General features: G+C 37.7%; 1 non-coding gene across 1 annotated transcript; it reads left to right on the top strand.

Annotated features, from left to right (window-relative positions):
• Positions 1-18,073: 18,073 nt before the first annotated feature.
• Positions 18,074-18,145, top strand: TRNAY-AUA (transfer RNA tyrosine (anticodon AUA)). The gene has a single exon. It is a non-coding gene; the product is annotated as a tRNA-Tyr (tRNA).
• The last annotated feature ends 217 nt before the right edge of the window (positions 18,146-18,362 follow it).

The following is an 18,362-nucleotide window of genomic DNA, read 5'->3' as shown; positions in this document are numbered from 1 at the left end:
CGAGGAGTTCATCTTTCAGTGTCATATCTTTTTGCTTTTTCATACTGTTAATGGGGTTCTCAAGGCAAGAATACTAAAGTGGTTTGCCCTTCCCTCTTCAGTGGACCGTGTTTTGTCAGAACTCTCCACCATGAGTCATCTACCTTGGGTGGCCCTCATAGTTTCATTGAGTTAGACAAGGCTGTGGTCCATGGGATCAGTTTGGTTAGGTTTCTGTGATTGTGGTTTTCATTCTGTCTGCCCTCTGATGGATAAGAATAAAAGGCTTATGGAAGCTTCCTGTTGGGAGAGACTGGTCTTGCTCTGATGGGCAGGGCCTGGCTCAGTAAAACTTTATCCAATCTTCTGTTGATGGGCAGGACTGTGTTCCCACCCTGCTGTTTGACCTGAGGCCAAACTATGATAGGGGTAATTACGGTAATGGCGACCTCCTTCAAAAGGACTTGTGCTCTCACTGTTGTAATCAGTGCCCCTGACCCCGCAGCAGGCCACTGTTGACCCATGCCTCCACCAGAGACTCCTGGAATTTCTCCTGTCTCCTGGTGCACACAAGATTTTGTTTGTGCCCTCCAAGAGTCTCTGTCCCCAGTCCTGTGGAAGTCCTATAATCAAATCCCACTGGCCTCCAGTCTTGCTCCTTGGAAAAAAAGCTATGACCAAACTAGACATCATATTGAAAGGCAGAGACATTACTTTGCCAACAAAGATCCATCTAGTCAGAGCTATGGTTTTTTTCAGTAGTCGTGTATGGATGTGAGAGTTGGACTATAAAGAAAGCTGAGCACAGAAGAATTGATGCTTTTAAACTGTGGTATTAGAGAAGACTCTTGGGAGTCCCTTGAACAGCAAGGAAATCCAATCAGTCAATCCTAAAGGAAATCAGTCCTGAATATTCATTGGAAGGACTGAAGCTGAAGCTCCAATACTTTGGCCACCTGATGTGAAGAATTCACTCACTGGAAAAGATTGTTTTTAACTTTTTTGTTTTTAACTCCCTTATCTCTGTACCCTTTAAAGATTTATGTTAACTCCTGCCAACATTGAGGGTTTGGAGCAAATACCTGGAGCATCTCTGACAACAGATGGAGGATGAGATGAACTGGTTTTATTCACTTTCCCAGTTCCTTCATGGAGAGTCTGACTAAAGAGGTCACTTGCAACCAATCCTCAGCATCCCACCTGATGCTGGGAAAGATTGAAGGCAGGAGGAGAAGGAGACGACAGAGGATAAGATGGTTGAATGGTGTCACCAACTCGATGGACATGAGTTCGAGCAAGCTCCTGGAGTTGGTGAAGGACAGGGAATCCTGGCATGCTGCAGTCCATGGGGTTGCACATAGTCGGACATGACTGAGTGACTGAACTGAACTATGCTTGGTGCACCAACAGCAACAAGCAGTGAACATTAGAACTTTATGGTGCCAACTTCTTTCTAGCAAATGACTTATTCCTAATAGCAAAGGCACTTCCTCTTCTGCAGAGGCCAACTTGTCCAAAGACATTCAAACACTTGCTTCTCTTAACTCTTCAGATGCTAGGAAGTTGGATTCTTTGACCACACAACCCTGCCCTAGATCTCAGGCTGCTTTATAAAGCTTATCTCAGCTCTTTTTTTTTGCCATATTCCTGTTGTACCTGCTCCCCTCATGCCAGTTTGAGATACAGAGATAGAAATCAAACCATCCAACCCTCGCTGTTGGCAGGAATTAACATAATTTTTTAAAGGGTACAGAGATAAGAAAGTAAAAAACAAAAAAGCCCAGATGGGACCAAGATGGTAATGCATCTGATCTTCAATAGACCCTGAGTCTCATTATATGCTGATTTTACTAATTAGCATATTAAAAGGCACATCTACCACCGGCCACGACTGGACATTAAGGATAGAAAGGAGGTGGCACCCCATGCACTTGAAAAGGCCCTGCTCTTTCCAGGGTAGATTACTGCATCTGCTTCCTTGTCATTAGCCTCATTCATCTTTACTCTTTAAATCACTCTTGCCAAGTGGGCGAGAAGCTGATCTGTGAACTTTGTTCTCGCTTCTTTATTCTTCAGCCACTGGATAAAGTTTTTACTGTGTTTGTTTCAGCTTCAGTTTCATTATTCACCTACTTAAATCCAAAGGAAGAAAGAGCTGTCCCCCAACTGAGGCAGAGGGCCTCAGCCGGGCTGGAGCCTGAGTAGGGTCTCTATGACTTAATTAGGGAACACATCCTTGCTTTTCAGTTTTTCAGGTCCACTATTCTCTTCTGTCTCAGCCTGTTAAAACTGGTGTTTGATTTGCCTCCAAGCATATCATATTAGGGCAGCTACAGAGCTTGAACTGTAGTCCCAGCCTCTGAAGTAAACTTAACCAAAGACTTCAACGTGAAGAACAGAATTATTCATGTCTTGTAACCACTGTGTGTGAGTATGAGAGAGGGACCATTTATTCAGCATAAATATTTGGGCTCTTTTTTTTTTTTTTTTCCTCAAATGGAAGCATGCAGAAGTTCTGTAATTTGAATGGCAGCAGTCATTAGTTGATCTTAAAATACACTATCTTTTCTATAAATATTTTCTCTCAAGTGATGGGTTTAGTTTCATACTGCTTTATTCCTTTCTTTAGGAAAGGATGGTGTTAAAATGCCATCAAGTAAAATAAAGGGTTTTATGCTAAGGTCTCCACATCAGTGAATTTGCATTTTGTAAGAACACCCTACGAGGATATCAGTTTCTTCCCTTGAAATGTTAGATGGATCCATTTCAGTTGTGTACGTCCTACTTCATGCTCTAATGTGGCCAGATTGCCATAGCTTTAATTTAAGGCACAGGTTTCTGGTGATAATATACATCGACACTTTTCCAGTGTTGGCTGAGAATGGGGCTGTAAAGAATTCGAGTTGGATCATTAGTAATGAAAACTTAAATGTGTGACCCCCCAAACAGATGGACAAATTCTGCTAGTGTTTTAATATATTCAACACTTTCTAAACTTATACACATTCCCAGATAATATGACTTTCTTTTCTTAATGACTAACTTTCTATATGAGAAATACTTTTGTTGTATGATAAAAGGAAAAATTGCCCCAGAGGTGAAAAAAAAATCAGAGCATGCTATCAGCAAGAGCAATATTAGTTCTTTAAAACATATAATCTGATTTTTGTTGTTGTTCATTCTCTAAGTTGTGTCCAACTCTTTGTGAGCCCTTGGACTGCAGCATGACAGGCAGTCCCCTGTCCTCCACTATTTCCCAGAATTTGCTCAAATTCATGTCCATTGAGTCTGTGATGCCATCCAACCATCTCATCCTCTGCTGCCCTCTTCTCTTATTGTCTCCGATCTTTCCCAGCATCAGGGTCTTTTCCAATGAGTTGGCTCTTCATATCAGGTGGCCAAAGTATTGATTGTTTTCATATAATTTAAAATGTGTCCAAATTAAATGTGCCTGATTTTTATGAAGTGAAAGTGTTCATTGCTCAGTCGTGTTCAACTCTTTATGATCGCATGGACTGTATCCCACCAGGCTCCTGTGTCCATTGAATTCTCCAGGAAGGAATACTGGAGTGGGTAGCTATTCCCTTATCCAGGGGATCTTCCCAGCCCAGGGATCGAACCCAGGTCTCCTGCATTGCAGGCAGATTCTTTACTGTCTGAGCCACCAAAGCATCAATACAAGAGTTTTATATGCCACAAATTAAAACTGAGACAGCAAGTGTATCAGATTAATAGTTGTATCACAACAATGTATATGTAAATGCTAATTTGACATAATTTTTAACAAATGCTTTCTTTATACACTATTGTTTTCTGATTATTTTAGGTAAGATAACTAGATATGATTTACATTGTGTGGATCTGATTACTTGTGTTTCCATCAAGGTTCCAGCACACTAAGTTGGGATGAACACACAAAGGATAGGATGTAGGAAAATCACAAGCCTGTAGTACATGGTACATCTCTGGGAACCTGAGGAGAGGGAGCTCTCACTGAAATTCAGCAGGAAAAGTGCTTGTAAGGATCACTGCCAAGACAGGACCAGTGACTTCAGTTAGGGGAAACTGCCTCAATGGAAGGATCCAGAAGAATTAACTACCTTGGTCTCGATCCCCTACCCATCTCTCGTCTCCTGCCAGGATTCCTTATTCCAAACATCAGAAGCCAGAGGGTTGGGAATCCCTCTAGGTAGTCTACATAACTCATCTCCCAGCGCAGAGAGCAACATGGAAATAGTGGATAGTATATCTGGTTGAGCAAACAGATTTATTGCACAGCATGGTGAAAGAAATACTGATAAAGTCTGCCTATTTAGTGCATTTTTTTCAAGTTTATTGAGATATTATTGACATATAACTTTGTGTAAGTTAAAGGCATACAATGAGATTTGATTCATATATTGCAACATGATTTCCACAGTAGGGTTTGTTAACACCTCTATCCCCTCACATAATTTCCATTTCTTTTTTGTGATGAGACCATTTAATATCTCTTCTATTCACAATTTTTCTGTTTATGTAATATAGTATTGTCAACTATAGTTACCATGTTGTACCCAAGATCTCCAGAACTTATTCATAATTGGGAGTTTGTCCAATATCTCCCCATTTCCTCCACAGCCTGCCCTTGGCAACCACCATTTGGGCTTCTGTTCCTGAATTAAGCTTTTTTAGTTACACCTATAAGTGAGATCACATGGTATTTTCCTTCTCTATCTGAGTTGTTTCACTGAGCATAATGTCCTTAAGGTCTATCCAAGTTGTTCCAAATGGCAGGATTTCCTTTATTCTAATGGCTGAGCATTACATTGTGTGTGTGTGTGTGTGTGTGTGTGTGTGTGTGTGTGCATGTGTGTGCACCAAATCTTTTTAAAGTGTTCCTCTGTTGGCAGACACTTAGGTTGTTTCCATATGTTGGCTATTGTAAATAATGCTGCAATGAACATAGGAATACAGCTATCTCTAAGATACTGATTTCATTTCATATACCACAAGTATATATCCAAGTAGTAGGATTGCTGGATCATATGGTTGTTCTATTTTTAATTTTTTTGAGGAACCTCCACAGTGTTTTCTATTTTGGCTATGCCAATTTACCTTCCCACTAATGATGCACAAGGGCTTCCTTACATCTGTGCCTCTCTTTTTGATGATGTCAATTCTAACCAGTGTAAGGTGATATCTTGTGGATTTATTTGCATTTCCCTGATGATTAATGATGGTAAACATTTTTTTATGTAGCTATTGGCCATTTCTATTGTCATCTTTGGGAAAATGTCAATTCAGTTCCTCTATTTTTAAGCAGGTTTTTCTTCTCTTTTGAGTTGTATGAGTTCTTAATAGTTTAGAATTAACTACTTATATATCTGGTTTACAAAATATTTCTCTCATTCTGTAGGTTGCCTTTTCATTATGATGATTGTTTCTTTTGCTCTGCAGGAGTTTTTAAGTTTGATGTAGTTATACTTAGTTATTTTTGCTGCTTATGCTTTTGATGTTATGTCCAACATATTGTTGCCAGGATCAGTGTCAAGGAACTTTCCCTTATGCTTTCTTATAGTTTCATGCTTTCAGATCCTATGTTTAAGTCTTTAATCTATTTTGAATTAATTTTCAAAATTTTGTGAGCGGTGAAGAGGAACTAAAAAGCCTTTTGATGAAAGTGAAAGTGGAGAGTGAAAAAGTTGGCTTAAAGCTCAACATTCAGAAAACGAAGATCATGGCATCCAGTCCCACCACTTCATGGGAAATAGATGGGGAAACAGTGTCAGACTTTATTTTTCTGGGCTCCAAAATCACTGCAGATGGTGACTGCAGCCATGAAATTAAAAGACGCTTACTCCTTGGAAGGAAAGTTATGACCAACCTAGATAGCATATTCAAAAGCAGAGACATTACTTTGCCAACAAAGGTTCGTCTAGTCAAGGCTATGGTTTTTCCTGTGGTCATGTATGGATGTGAGAGTTGGACTGTGAAGAAGGCTGAGTGCCGAAGAATTGATGCTTTTGAACTGTGGTGTTGGAGAAGACTCTTGAGAGTCCCTTGGACTGCAAGGAGATCTAACCAGTCCATTCTGAAGGATATCAGCCCTGGAATTTCTTTGGAAGGACTGATGCTAAAGCTGAAACTCCAGTACTTTGGCCACCTCATGCAAAGAGTTGACTCATTGGAAAAGACTCTGATGCTGGGAGGGACTGGGGGCAGGAGGAGAAGGGGACGACAGAGGATGAGATGGCTGGATGGCATCACTGACTCAATGGACGTGAGTCTGAGTGAACTCCGGGAGCTGGTGATGGACAGGGAGGCCTGGCGTGCTGCGATTCATGGGGTCACAAAGAGTTGGACATGACTGAGCGACTGATCTGATCTTATCTGATAAGACAGAGATCCAATTTCATTCCTCTGCATATGATTATCCAGTTTTCCCAAAACCTTTTGTTAAAGAGACTAAGAAACCACAACCCACTCCAGTGTTCTTGCTTGGAGAATCTCATGGACAGAGGAGCCTGGAAAGCTACAGTCCATGGGGTCACAAAGATTCAAACATGACTGAAGCAACTTAGCACATCCTTTCCCCACTGAGTATTCTTGGCTCCCTTGTCAAATATTAGTTGACCTTATATGTGAGCATTTATTTCTGGTCTCTCAATTCTATCCCATTGGTCTGTGTGTCTATTTTTATGCTAGACATACTGTTTTGATTACTACAGACTTCTAGTAGTTTGAAATCAAGAAATGTGAAGCCTCCAGCATTGTTCTTCTTTCTCATGATTGCTTTGATTATACAGGGTCTTTTGTGATTCCATACAAATTTTGGGGTTATTTTTATCTGTTTAAAATGGATTGGAATTTTGCTAGATTGCTTTGAATTTGTAGATGGCATTGGATTGAAGGGACATTTTAAAAACCATATTGTTTCTTCCAATCTATGAATAAGGTATATATTTGTGTTTACATTAATATCTCTAATCAAAGTTTTGGTTTTCAGTATCCATGTCTTTCACCTTCTTGGTTAAATTTATTCCTAAGTACTTTATTGTTTTTGATACTATTATGAATGGGATTGTTTCTTTTTCAGATATTTCATTGTTAGTTTATAGAAATGCAGCTGATTTCTTAAGTTGATTTTTGTATCCTGCAACTTTACTGAATTTGCTGATTAGTTACAACAGGTTTTTTAATGGACTCTTTAAGGATTTTCTTTTTATAAAATCGTATCTACAAACATACTATTTTACTTTTCTTTTCTGATTTGGATGCCTTTCATTTCTACTTCTTGCCTGCTCACTCTGGTTAGGATTTCCATTGCTTTGTTGAATAGCAGTGATGAGAGTAGGTATCCTTGTCTTATTCCTGATTTTAGACAAAAAGCTTTCAATTTTTCACTGTTGATATTAGCTGTGGGTTTTTATGTATGACATTTATCATGTTGAGGTACTTTCCTTCTATACCTAACTTTTTGAGGTTTTATCCTAAAAGGATTTGTATTTTTCAAATGCTTTTCTACATCTATTGAGATGATCATAGATTTTATCTTTCATTCCATTAAAATGGTGTCTCACATTTATTAACTGGCATGTATTCACCAACTCCAAGGATAAATCCTGTTGACCATGATGTAGATTATTTTGATATTTTTATGTGCTGTTGAATTATGTTTGCTAATATTTATTTCGGAGAAGGCGATAGCACCCCACTCCAGTACTCTTGCCTGGAAAATCCCATGGATGGAGGAGCCTGGTAGGCTGCAGTCCATGGGGTCGCTAGGAGTCGGACATGACTGAGCAACTTCCTTTTCACTTTTCACTTTCATGCATTGGAGAAGGAAATGGCAACCCACTCCAGTGTTCTTGCCTGGAGAATCCCAGGGATGAGGGGGGCCTGGTGGGCTGCCGTCTATGGGGTCACACAGAGTCAGACACGACTGAAGCGACTTAGCAGTAGCAGCAATATTTATTTTATTGAGAATTTTTGTATTGGTATTCATCAGAGATATTGACCTATAATTTCCTTTTATTGTCTTTATCTAACTTATATATCAGGGTAATTCTGGCCTTGTAAAAATGAGTTTGGAAATGTTCCCTCCATTTAAGTTTATTGGAAAAGTTTGAGAAGAATTAGCATTAATTCGTCAAGTGTTTGGCAGAATTTATCAGTGAAGCCATTTAGTTCTTGACTTTTCTTTTTGAGAGTTTTTGATTATTGATTCAATCTCCATATTAGTAATTGGTCTGTTCAGATTTTCTCTTTTTCCATAATTTAGTCTTGGTAGCTTGTATGTTTCTAGGAACTTATGCACTTCTTCTAGGTTAGTTATCCAATTTGTTGGCTTATGATTGTTTTTTACAGTCTCTAAAATCCTTTGTATCTCATGGTATCAGTTATAATGTCTCCTTTTGTATTTCTGGTTTTATTTACTTGGGTTTTTCTTTTCCTAGTTTATCGAGCTAAAAGTTTGTCAATTTTGTTTCTTTTCAAACAGTTCTTAACTTGGTTGGGCTTTTTTTTTTTTTTTTCCTATTGTTTTTCTGGTCTCTGGTTCATTTGTCTCTGCTCTAATTTTTTGTTATTTTCTTCCTTCTGCTAACTTTGGGCTTAGTGTTTTGTGGTTTTTTTTTTTTTTTTCTAGTTTCTTGAGTTGTAAAGTGAGATTGTTTTGAGATCTTTCTTTTTTCTTTATGTAGGCATTGACTGCTATAAAATTTACTCTTTAGAACTGCTTTTGCTGAATCCCATAAGTTTTAGTATGTTGTATTTACATTTTCATTTGTTTCCAAATATTTTTTGATTTCCTTTTTGACTTCATCTTTGACTCATTGGTTATTCAGAAGTGTATTGTTTGAATTCCACATATTTAAAAATTTTCCAGTTTTCCTTTTTTTTTTTAAACTGCTTTCTAGTTTCATACTATTTGGGCCAATAAAGATTCTTGGTATGATTTCAATCTTATTAAATTTGCTGAAACTTGCTTTGTGATCTATTATGTGATCTATTATGGAGAACATTATGTGTGTACTTAGAAGAATGTTTCTTTTGCTGCTCTTGGATGTTCTATGTTCTATATATGTACAATATTCTATATATGTCTGTCAGATCTATTTGCTCTATAGTTCAAGTTAATGTTTCCTTATTAATTTTCTATCTAGATGATCCATGCTATTGAAAATGGGTTACTGAAGTTCCCTACTATTATAGTATTATTTATTTTTCTTTTAAGATATGCTAGCATTTGTTTAATATATTTAGGTGCCCTGATGTTTGGTGTATATATATTTGATTGTTATATCCTATTTATGAATTGACCTCTTTATCATTATAAAATGATCTTTTTGTCTCTTAGTATAGTTTTTGACTTAAAGTCTATTTTGTCTAACGTAAGTATAGCTACTTCTGCTTGCTTTGTTTGTTTTCACTTACATAGACTATCTTTTCCCATCTCTTTGAGCCTGTATATCCTTAATGCTGAAGTGAATCTCTTGTAGATAGCACATAGTTGTACCATTTTAAAAATTCACTCAGCCACTTTACACCTTTTAATTGGAGAATATAGTCAACTTACATTTGGAGAAATAATTAGAGGTAAGGACTTACTAATGGTATCATATTGTGTCTGGCTGTTTTATAGTTCCCCCCCTTTTTTTTTCTCCCTCTTTTGTTGCCCTTTCTTTGTAAACTGGTGACTTTCCATAGTGGCATTTGATTTTCTTCTCTTTATCTTTTATGTATCTACTGCAGGCTTATAGTTTGTAGTTAACATGTTACTTACATTTAAAAATGTTATAAAATCTATTTTATTCTGATAACAACCTAACTTTAATTGAATATAAAAATACTATTTTTATATTCAATTACTATTTTTTTATATATGCACCTGTTTATTTCCTCATTCTATGTTTTTGAACTTATAATTTACCTCTTAAATTGTGTATTCAGTAACATATTATGGTAGCTATATTATAATATTCTGATTTTGACTATATATTTACCTTTACCATATGATACATATTTTATGATGTTTTCATGTTGTTTATTAGCATCCTTTCATTTCAGCTTGAAGAAATTCTTTCATTATTTCTTATAAAGTGGTAGTGATGAACTACCTCTGCTTTTGTCAAGGAAGTTCTCTTATCTGTCCTTCATTTTTCCTGGATAGAGTACTCTTGGTTAAATATATCATGCCACTCTTTCCTGGCCCTTAAGGTTTCTGCTGAGAAAACCATTTAGTCTTACAGAGGTTTTTCTTGTAAATTTACAGGCTTCTTTTCTCTTGTCCTCCTGCCATTTCAAAGATTCTTTCTTTGCCTTTGATAGTTTTAGTGTAATGTGTCCTGGAGAAGATCTCTTTATGTTGAGTTTGTTTGGTGACGTTTGAGCTTCATTAACTTGGATATTCAAATCTCTCTCCAGATTTATGAAGTTCTCAGTCATTCTTTAAATAAATTTTCTACCATCTCTCTCCTGAGATTCTCAATTATTCACAGATAATTTCTTCTGATGGTATCCTATAGGTCAGGTAAGCTTTCTTCACTTTTTCTCTTTCTTTTTCCTTTGTTTTCCTCTGACTGGATAATTTCAAAAGTTCTGTCTTCTAATTCAGATTTTTTTCTTTTGATCCATTCTTTTTGTTGATGCTCTCTATTATACTTTTCAGTTTATTTATTGTATTCTTTAGTGTTCTGGTCCTTTTTTTTTTTTTAATAATTTTTACCTTTTGTTACATTTCTCATTTTATTCATGTATTAGTTTTCTGATTTTTTTCCATTGTCTATCTGTCTTGTAGCTCATTGAACTTTCTTAAAACAACTTTCTCTATGAGACAAATTGCAGGTCTTCATGCCTTTGTGGTTGGTTTCTGGAAGAGTATCATGATTCTTTGGTATTGTCATGTTTCTTTGATTTTTTTCATGTTCCCTAAATTTTCGTGTTGCTATTTTCACATTTGAAGTGACTGTCACTTCCTCTAGTTTTCATTAACAGACTTAGGGAGGAAAAACCTTCCATTAGCCCTTTTAGGAATTCTGAGGCTTTCCTCAGGTCTTCTATGGATACACCTACTTCACACGTCTTGCCCCCTCTTGTGACAGAATTTTTAAACTTGGGTGCCTTCTCTGGATTCTGCAAGGCACCAGGCTTCATATTGACATAATTCCCTCATTTTCTCAAGGGCAGAGATAAATTTTGTGATTTCTCTAGCCCACAGTTTTGGCTGGTTTTCTGCTCATGCTACTAGTTGTCTGCTTAAGCCCACTCTCACCATTGTTGATGTGTACTCGGAGAACTGGCCATGATGCGTGTGTTATGGTGGTGGTATACAGAATGCTAAGACTGCACATTGGTTTGCTGGGGTGATCCATGAGTAAGTCTTCCTACCCACTCATGGGTGATTTTCTTGATAGAGTCCATGATGCAGTCAGGAGAGTCTATCTTCTTTTAAAACTCTTCCTCTTACTCTATCTAATACATCCAAACTTGTATTTCTTGCTCCAATAGTGTGCTGAAATGTTTACCCTGAAAACTTGGACTTCATAAAGCCTTTCTTATCTGTTGGTGGCTGTCTAAGACAATGTTCTCTAGGGGCTTCCAGACCATGGACAGGAGATGCTGAGCCAGTTAATGGGCCAGTTTGGTGTCCAAAGTCAAGACAAAGTTTTGCATGCCTATTACTCAATGCATAATTGAGTTTGACTTTTCCTAGATCCTTTTTCTATGGTACTGGATCCCACAGCTTCCATAAAGGCACTTTGGACCACAGATAGATGACAAATTGTTGCTGCTGGGCATACAATGAGGGACATCTTATTCAGCCATCCAGCTGACATTATGCCTTTAATGCCTCATTTTAAAGTACTTTCAAATAATAGAATGTTTTTGCCTGCTTGGGCTGTTATAACAAATACCATAAACTGGGTGGCTAAAACAATAAGAATTTGTTTCTCAACGTTCTGCAGGTTGGGAGGCCCAAGATCAAGGTGCCAGCATATTTAGTAACTAACAAGAACCCTCTTTTGTGATTTGCAGAGGTTTCCTTTTTGCTGTGTTTTTACACATTGGAGACTGAGAGGGCTCTGGTCCCTTTCCTTCCTATAAGGGTACTAATCTCATCATCAGGGTTTCATCCTTATGACCTCATCTAAACCTTGCTACTTGCCAAAAGTCCCAAATCCAAATACCATAACTTTGAAAATGAGGGCTTAGTATATGAATGGTATAGGAACACAAACATTCAGCCCATTGCATAGGAAAAAATGTCAGCCATCACCATTCATCTAGAATGCTTTCTAGAAGATAAGCAGTTTCCTCTTACCCAGGGAACGTTGTTGGTCTACTTCATTTTAGACCTCTGTAGCACACAACACTGCTAACCAAGGCCATCTGAATATGAAAAGAAAAAAAAAAGGTATTAGCAGGGTTAGGATGAACATGGCAGGAATCAGAAACTAAAATGGGCAGTCTCATTGGCAAGTGGGTAGCCGTACTAGCAGAGGTACTCTTTTCTGCTGGTGTTCTTTGTTCCTCCTCCTTTATGAGTACTATACATTATGTTTCAGTTACATACTGACACACTAAAGCTGCTTACCAAACCATTCTAAAAGCTAAAAGTGGTTAAAACAACACTAATCTGGGTTTTTTCTCATAGACCTGCAGGTCAGATCAACTAATCTAGACTGGACCCAACTACATGGCTCTGCTTCAAGCTTAGGTCTGGTTGGCTTGATTCATTCAGTTCATTCTGACTGAAGGGGCAGCAGGGATACTCTTCATGGAGATGGCAGATGTACAGAGAAGGATAGGACAAAAATAATAATTCCACTTCAGGTCAAGGTTCAGAATAGGCATACTGTCACTACCCTTTGCAAGCAATTGGACAATGCAAGACACATGCCTAAGGTCAAAATCAAGGCGTAGGAAAGAACACTATGTCCAGATTAGGTCATGACAAAAAGGTGGATGTGGAAAGGGATGAAAAATGGGATACAAAATTTCAATCTACTGTAATCTACACTCTGGCCAAAATTATTTCATTTGCAAGCTACCCTCCCCTTCCCCCACCACCAATGCCAAAATAAAACAACAAAAACAAAATCTCACCCTCTTCCCAGTCATTAAAAGCCTTGTGCCACACGACATTAGGCTCAAAGTTCGGGATTTTATAATCAACATCAATCCACATGAAGTCCTTTTTGATCTGGAAACCTATGAACTAAAATGGCAAGTTGTTTCCTCTAAACACAGCACATACTGCTGGAACAGTGAAAGAATAATTGCGACAAGCAGTCCTATTTGAAAAGAGGAAAGGAAGAATGAGACACAGGTATATAGTACACACTGGCTGTAATAAATTATGAAATCCACTGGACAATCCCACTAGACTTCCCTGGCGGCTCAGGTGGTAAAGCATCTGCCGACAATGAGGGAGACCCAGGTTCAATCTCTGGGTTGGGAAGATCTCCTGGAGAAGGAAATGGCAACCCACTCCAGTTTTCTTGCCTGGAAAATCCTACGTCTGGAGGAGCACGGTAGGCTACAGCCATGGGGTCGCAAAGAGTCGGACACGACAGAACGACTTCACTTTCACTGGACAATTCTTGCCAGGTACACCCTTTTGAGAGGTAGGATGTGGTCCTAGGTAGCTCCCAGTTCTGCTTCCAGGAGGTAGTTACCCAGTCAGTCACTTTCCTGGTTTGTTAGTCTATCCTCTTCAATGTTCTTTTCCCTCAAGTATCTTCTTTGTCCATTTCTGAAAATACCTTTGTCTCAAATGCCCTTCATGGAAGCCAAACAACTTTCTCATGCTCTCCCCTGCTGAAGACAGTTGGGGGCTTAGAGGTTTACATTTCCAGGAGAATTTCAGTATTTTGTTAATCAAATATCTCAAAAAATTCTGGATCTTCTATTTTTTTTTTTCTAGTGTATGTCATGGATCCCAAAACAGTCATAATTTTCTTGAATGTGCATTTTTTCCTACTCTTAATCTTGGACACAGTAGGTTTCTGTCAGACTACGTCAGTAAACTTTTTCAATGTGACTGGCTTCCTATGTAGAAAATGTTTTGTTCTATGATTAAAAATAATTGCTTCTAAGGATCAAAATCCAAAGTATCTACCAATTATAAAATAATCTTCTGAAAAGAAATAACCTGATTCTTTTGTATGATTCAAAATGAATTTGTTAAAAATTAAGCTTGCCAGATTTGTATAAAATTCCTATCAGTGTTTTTATATGCTATTTAAAAAACAATTTAAAAACAGGCTCTTTTTATCTAGAGAGTCTTTCTTTAGATGCCCTCTTTTAGGGCTGGAAGAGATCTTCTAGGCACCACCTAATGCTTTCAGAGACCTTAACAAATGGTCTGAGGGCCAAAAGAAATTGTTCTATGCCCCCAGGCTATATGCTAATATTGATTTAATCTTTGCTCCTATTTTGAGTCTTAATCTGAGAATCTTTAACTGGTTGCAAAGCTGAGAAGGAAGAACAGTTTAATTTTTAAAGCCAGAAATATCTGGATTTATAACATGCTGCTTACAAATTGATAAATTGTCTGATCTAATTTCTTTTTTTATAGAAACATAATATATGCAGGTTAAAGAGATTAGCTCACACTTTTTATATTTTTCTTATAAATCATCTTGGCCACATCTACAGTTTGGTGAGGTGCATTTTTATCTTCCAAGTTATGGGAGGTAAAGCTTAAATGTTTTTGCCTCTTCCTAGTATGTCATTATTTTTCTAGATGTATATTTTTTACTTTATTGAAGTATAGTTGATTTACAGTGTTAATCCCTGCTGTACAGCAAAGTGACTCAATATAGTATATATATATACTTTTTCATATTCCTTTCCATTATGGATCCTAGGACATAGAATATAGTTCCCTGTGATACACAGCAGGACCTTATTGTTTATCCATCCTATACATAATAGTTTGCATCTCAGATCAGATCAGATCAGTTGCTCAGTCGTGTCCGACTCTTCGTGACCCCATGAATCACAGCACGCTAGGCCTCCCTGTCCATCACCAACTCCTGGAGTTCACTCAGACTCATGTCCATCGAGTCAGTGATGCCATCCAGCCATCTCATCCTCTGTCGTCCCCTTCTCCTCCTGCCCCCAATCCCTCCCAGCATCAGAGTCTTTTCCAATGAGTCAACTCTTTGCATGAGGTGGCCAAAGTACTGGAGTTTCAGCTTTAGCATCAGTCCTTCCAAAGAAATCCCAGGGCTGATCTCCTTCAGAATGGACTGGTTGGATCTGCTTGCAGTCCAAGGGACTCTGAAGAGTCTTCTCCAACACCACAGTTCAAAAGCATCAATTCTTCGGCGCTCAGCCTTCTTCACAGTCCAACTCTCACATCCATACATGACCACAGGAAAAATCATAGCCTTGACTAGACGAACCTTTGTTGGCAAGTAATGTCTCTGCTTTTGAATATGCTATCTAGGTTGGTCATTACTCCTTCCAAGGAGTAAGCGTCTTTTAATTTCATGGCTGCAATCACCATCTGCAGTGATTTTGGAGCCCCCAAAATAAAGTCTGACACTCTTTCCACTGTTTCCCCATCTATTTGCCATGAAGTGATGGGACCAGATGCCATGATCTTCGTTTTCTGAATGTTGAGTTTTAAGCCAACTTTTTCACTCTCCACTTTCACTTTCATCAAGAGGCTTTTGAGTTCCTCTTCACTTTCTGCCATAAGGGTGGTGTCATCTGCATATCTGAGGTTATTGATATTTCTCCCAGCAATCTTGATTCCAGCTTGTGTTTCTTCCAGGCCAGCGTGTCTCATGATGTACTCTGCATATAAGTTAAATAAGCAGGATGACAATATACAGCCTTGACGAACTCCTTTTCCTTTTTGGAACCAGTCTGTTGTTCCATGTCCAGTTCTAACTGTTGCTTCCTGACCTGCATACAAATTTCTCAAGAGGCAGATCAGGTGGTCTGATATTCCCATCTCTTTCAGAATTTTCCACAGTTTATTGTGATGCACATAGTCAAAGGCTTTGGCATAGTCAATAAAGCAGAAATAGATGTTTTCTGGAACTCTCTTGCTTTTTCCATGATCCAGAGGATGTTGGCAATTTGATCTCTGGTTCCTCTGCTACTAATCTAAAACTCCAGTCCTTTCTTCCCCCTCCCACCACCTTCACAACCACAAGCCTACTATATCTGTGAGTTCTGTTTCTGTTTCATAGGTATGTTCATTTTTTGTATTTTAGGTTTCACATATAAGTGATATATGGACTTCTCTTTATTTCTGATTTACTTCACTTAGTATAATAATCTCTAGTTGCATCCATGTTACTGCAGATGGCATTGTTTTTTTCTTTTTATGGCTCACTAGTACTCCATTGTGTAATATATATGTACTACATCTTCTATTTCCATTTATCTGTTGATGGACATTTAATTTGTTTCCATGTTTTGGCTATTGTAAATAGTGCTGCTAAGAACGTAGGGGTGCCTGTATCTTTTCAAATTATAGTTTTTTATGAGTATATGCCCAGGAGTGGGATTGCTGAATCATATAGCAACTCTATTTTTAGTTTTTTGAGGAACCTACATACATTCTCCATAGTGGCTGCACCAATTTACATTCCCACCAACAGTGTAAGAGGGTTCCCTTTTTTTCACACTCTTTTCAGTGTTTATTACTTGTAGGCTTTTAATGATGGCCATTCTGACTGTTATAAGCTGATAACTCATTGTAGTTTTGATTTTCATTTCTCTAACAATTAGTGGCAATGAGCATCTTTTCATGTGTCTCTTGGCCATCTGTATGTCTTCATTAGAAAATTGTCTATTTTTGTCTTCTGCTCATTTTTAATTGGATTTTTTCATTATTAAATTGTATGAGCTTTTTTTTGTTTGTATATTTTGGAAATTAAGCCCTTGCTGATCACATCATTTACAAATATTTTCTCCCAGTCTGTAGGCTGTCCTTTCATTTTGTTTATGGTTTCCTTTGCTGTGCCAAAGCTTATAAGTTTAACTGGGTTCCATTTGTTTATTTTTGCTTTTGTTTCTATTGCCTTGGGAGACTGACCTAGTAAAAAAATATTAGTAGGATTTATGTCAGAGAATGTTTTGCCTAGGAGTTTTATGGTGTCTTGTCTAATATATAAAATTTTTAAACCATTCTGAGTTTGTGTATGGTATGAGGGTCTGTTCTAACTTCATTGATTTACATGTAGCTATCTAACTTTCCCAACCCCACTTGCTGAAAAGACTGTCTTTTCTCCATTGTATATTCTTACCTCCTTTGTTAAATATTAATTGTCCATAAGTGTGCAGGTTTATTTCTGAGCTATTCTTTTTTATTGATCCATATGTCTGTTTTTGTGCCAATAGCATATTGTTTTGATTACCGTAGCTTTGTTGTTTTGTTTGAAGTCTGAGAAGTTTAAGTCTCCTGCTTTGTTCTTTTCCCTCATGATTGCTTTGACAGTTCTGTGTCTTTTATAGTTCCATACAAATTTTAGGGTTATTTGCTCTAGTTCGGTGAGAAATGTCTTATATAATTTGATAGGGGTCACATTGAATCTGTAGATTGCTTTGGGTAGTATGGCCATTTTAACAATTCTTCCAGGCTAAGAGCATGGGATATCTCTTCAGTTCGTTCAATCATCTTCAATTTATTAATGTATTGTGGTTTTCGTCATATAAGTCTTTCACCTCCTTGATATTATTCCTAAGTATTTTTTATGATGTCTTAAAAAGGATTGTTTGCATTTCTTTTCTGATATTTCATCTTTAGTGTAAAGAAATGCAATGGGTTTCTGTATATTAATCTTGTATCCTGCTACTTTGCTGAATTCATTGATCAGTTCTAATAGTTTTGTGTGTGGAGTCTTCAGAGATATTATATGTGTATATATGTGTGTGTGTGTGTGTGTGTGTGTATACATAGTATGTCATCTGTGTATAATGAGAATTTTACCTCTTCCCTACCAATTTGAATACTTTTTATTTCTTGTCTGGCTGCAGTGGCTAGGATTTCCAATACTGTATTGAAGAAAAGTGGTGAGAGAGGGTGTCCTTTTCTTGTTTCAGATTTTAGTGGGAAGGCTTTCAGTTTTTCAACTTTTTTTCAACTTCCCTGGTGGCTCAGATGGTAAAGCGTCTACCTATAATGCAGGAGACCTAGGTTCAATCCCTGGGTTGGGAAGATCCCCTGGAGAAGGAAATGGCAACCCACTTCAGTATTTTTGCCTGGAAAATCCCATGGACGGAAGAGCATGGTAGGCTACAGTCAATGGGGTCGCAAAGAGTCGGATACGACCAAGCGACTTACTTTTCAGTTTTTCACCATTGAGTATTATATTGGCTATGGATTTGTCATAAATAATTTTCTCTGCATATATTGAGCTGATCATGTGGTTTTT

The sequence above is a fragment of the Bos javanicus genome, chromosome 6 (genome assembly GCF_032452875.1).
Source record: "Bos javanicus breed banteng chromosome 6, ARS-OSU_banteng_1.0, whole genome shotgun sequence".
In the NCBI taxonomy this organism is placed as follows: Eukaryota; Metazoa; Chordata; class Mammalia; order Artiodactyla; family Bovidae; genus Bos; species Bos javanicus.
The sequence above is the reverse complement of the archived record's forward strand: the minus strand, read 5'-3'. Positions and strand labels throughout refer to the sequence as shown.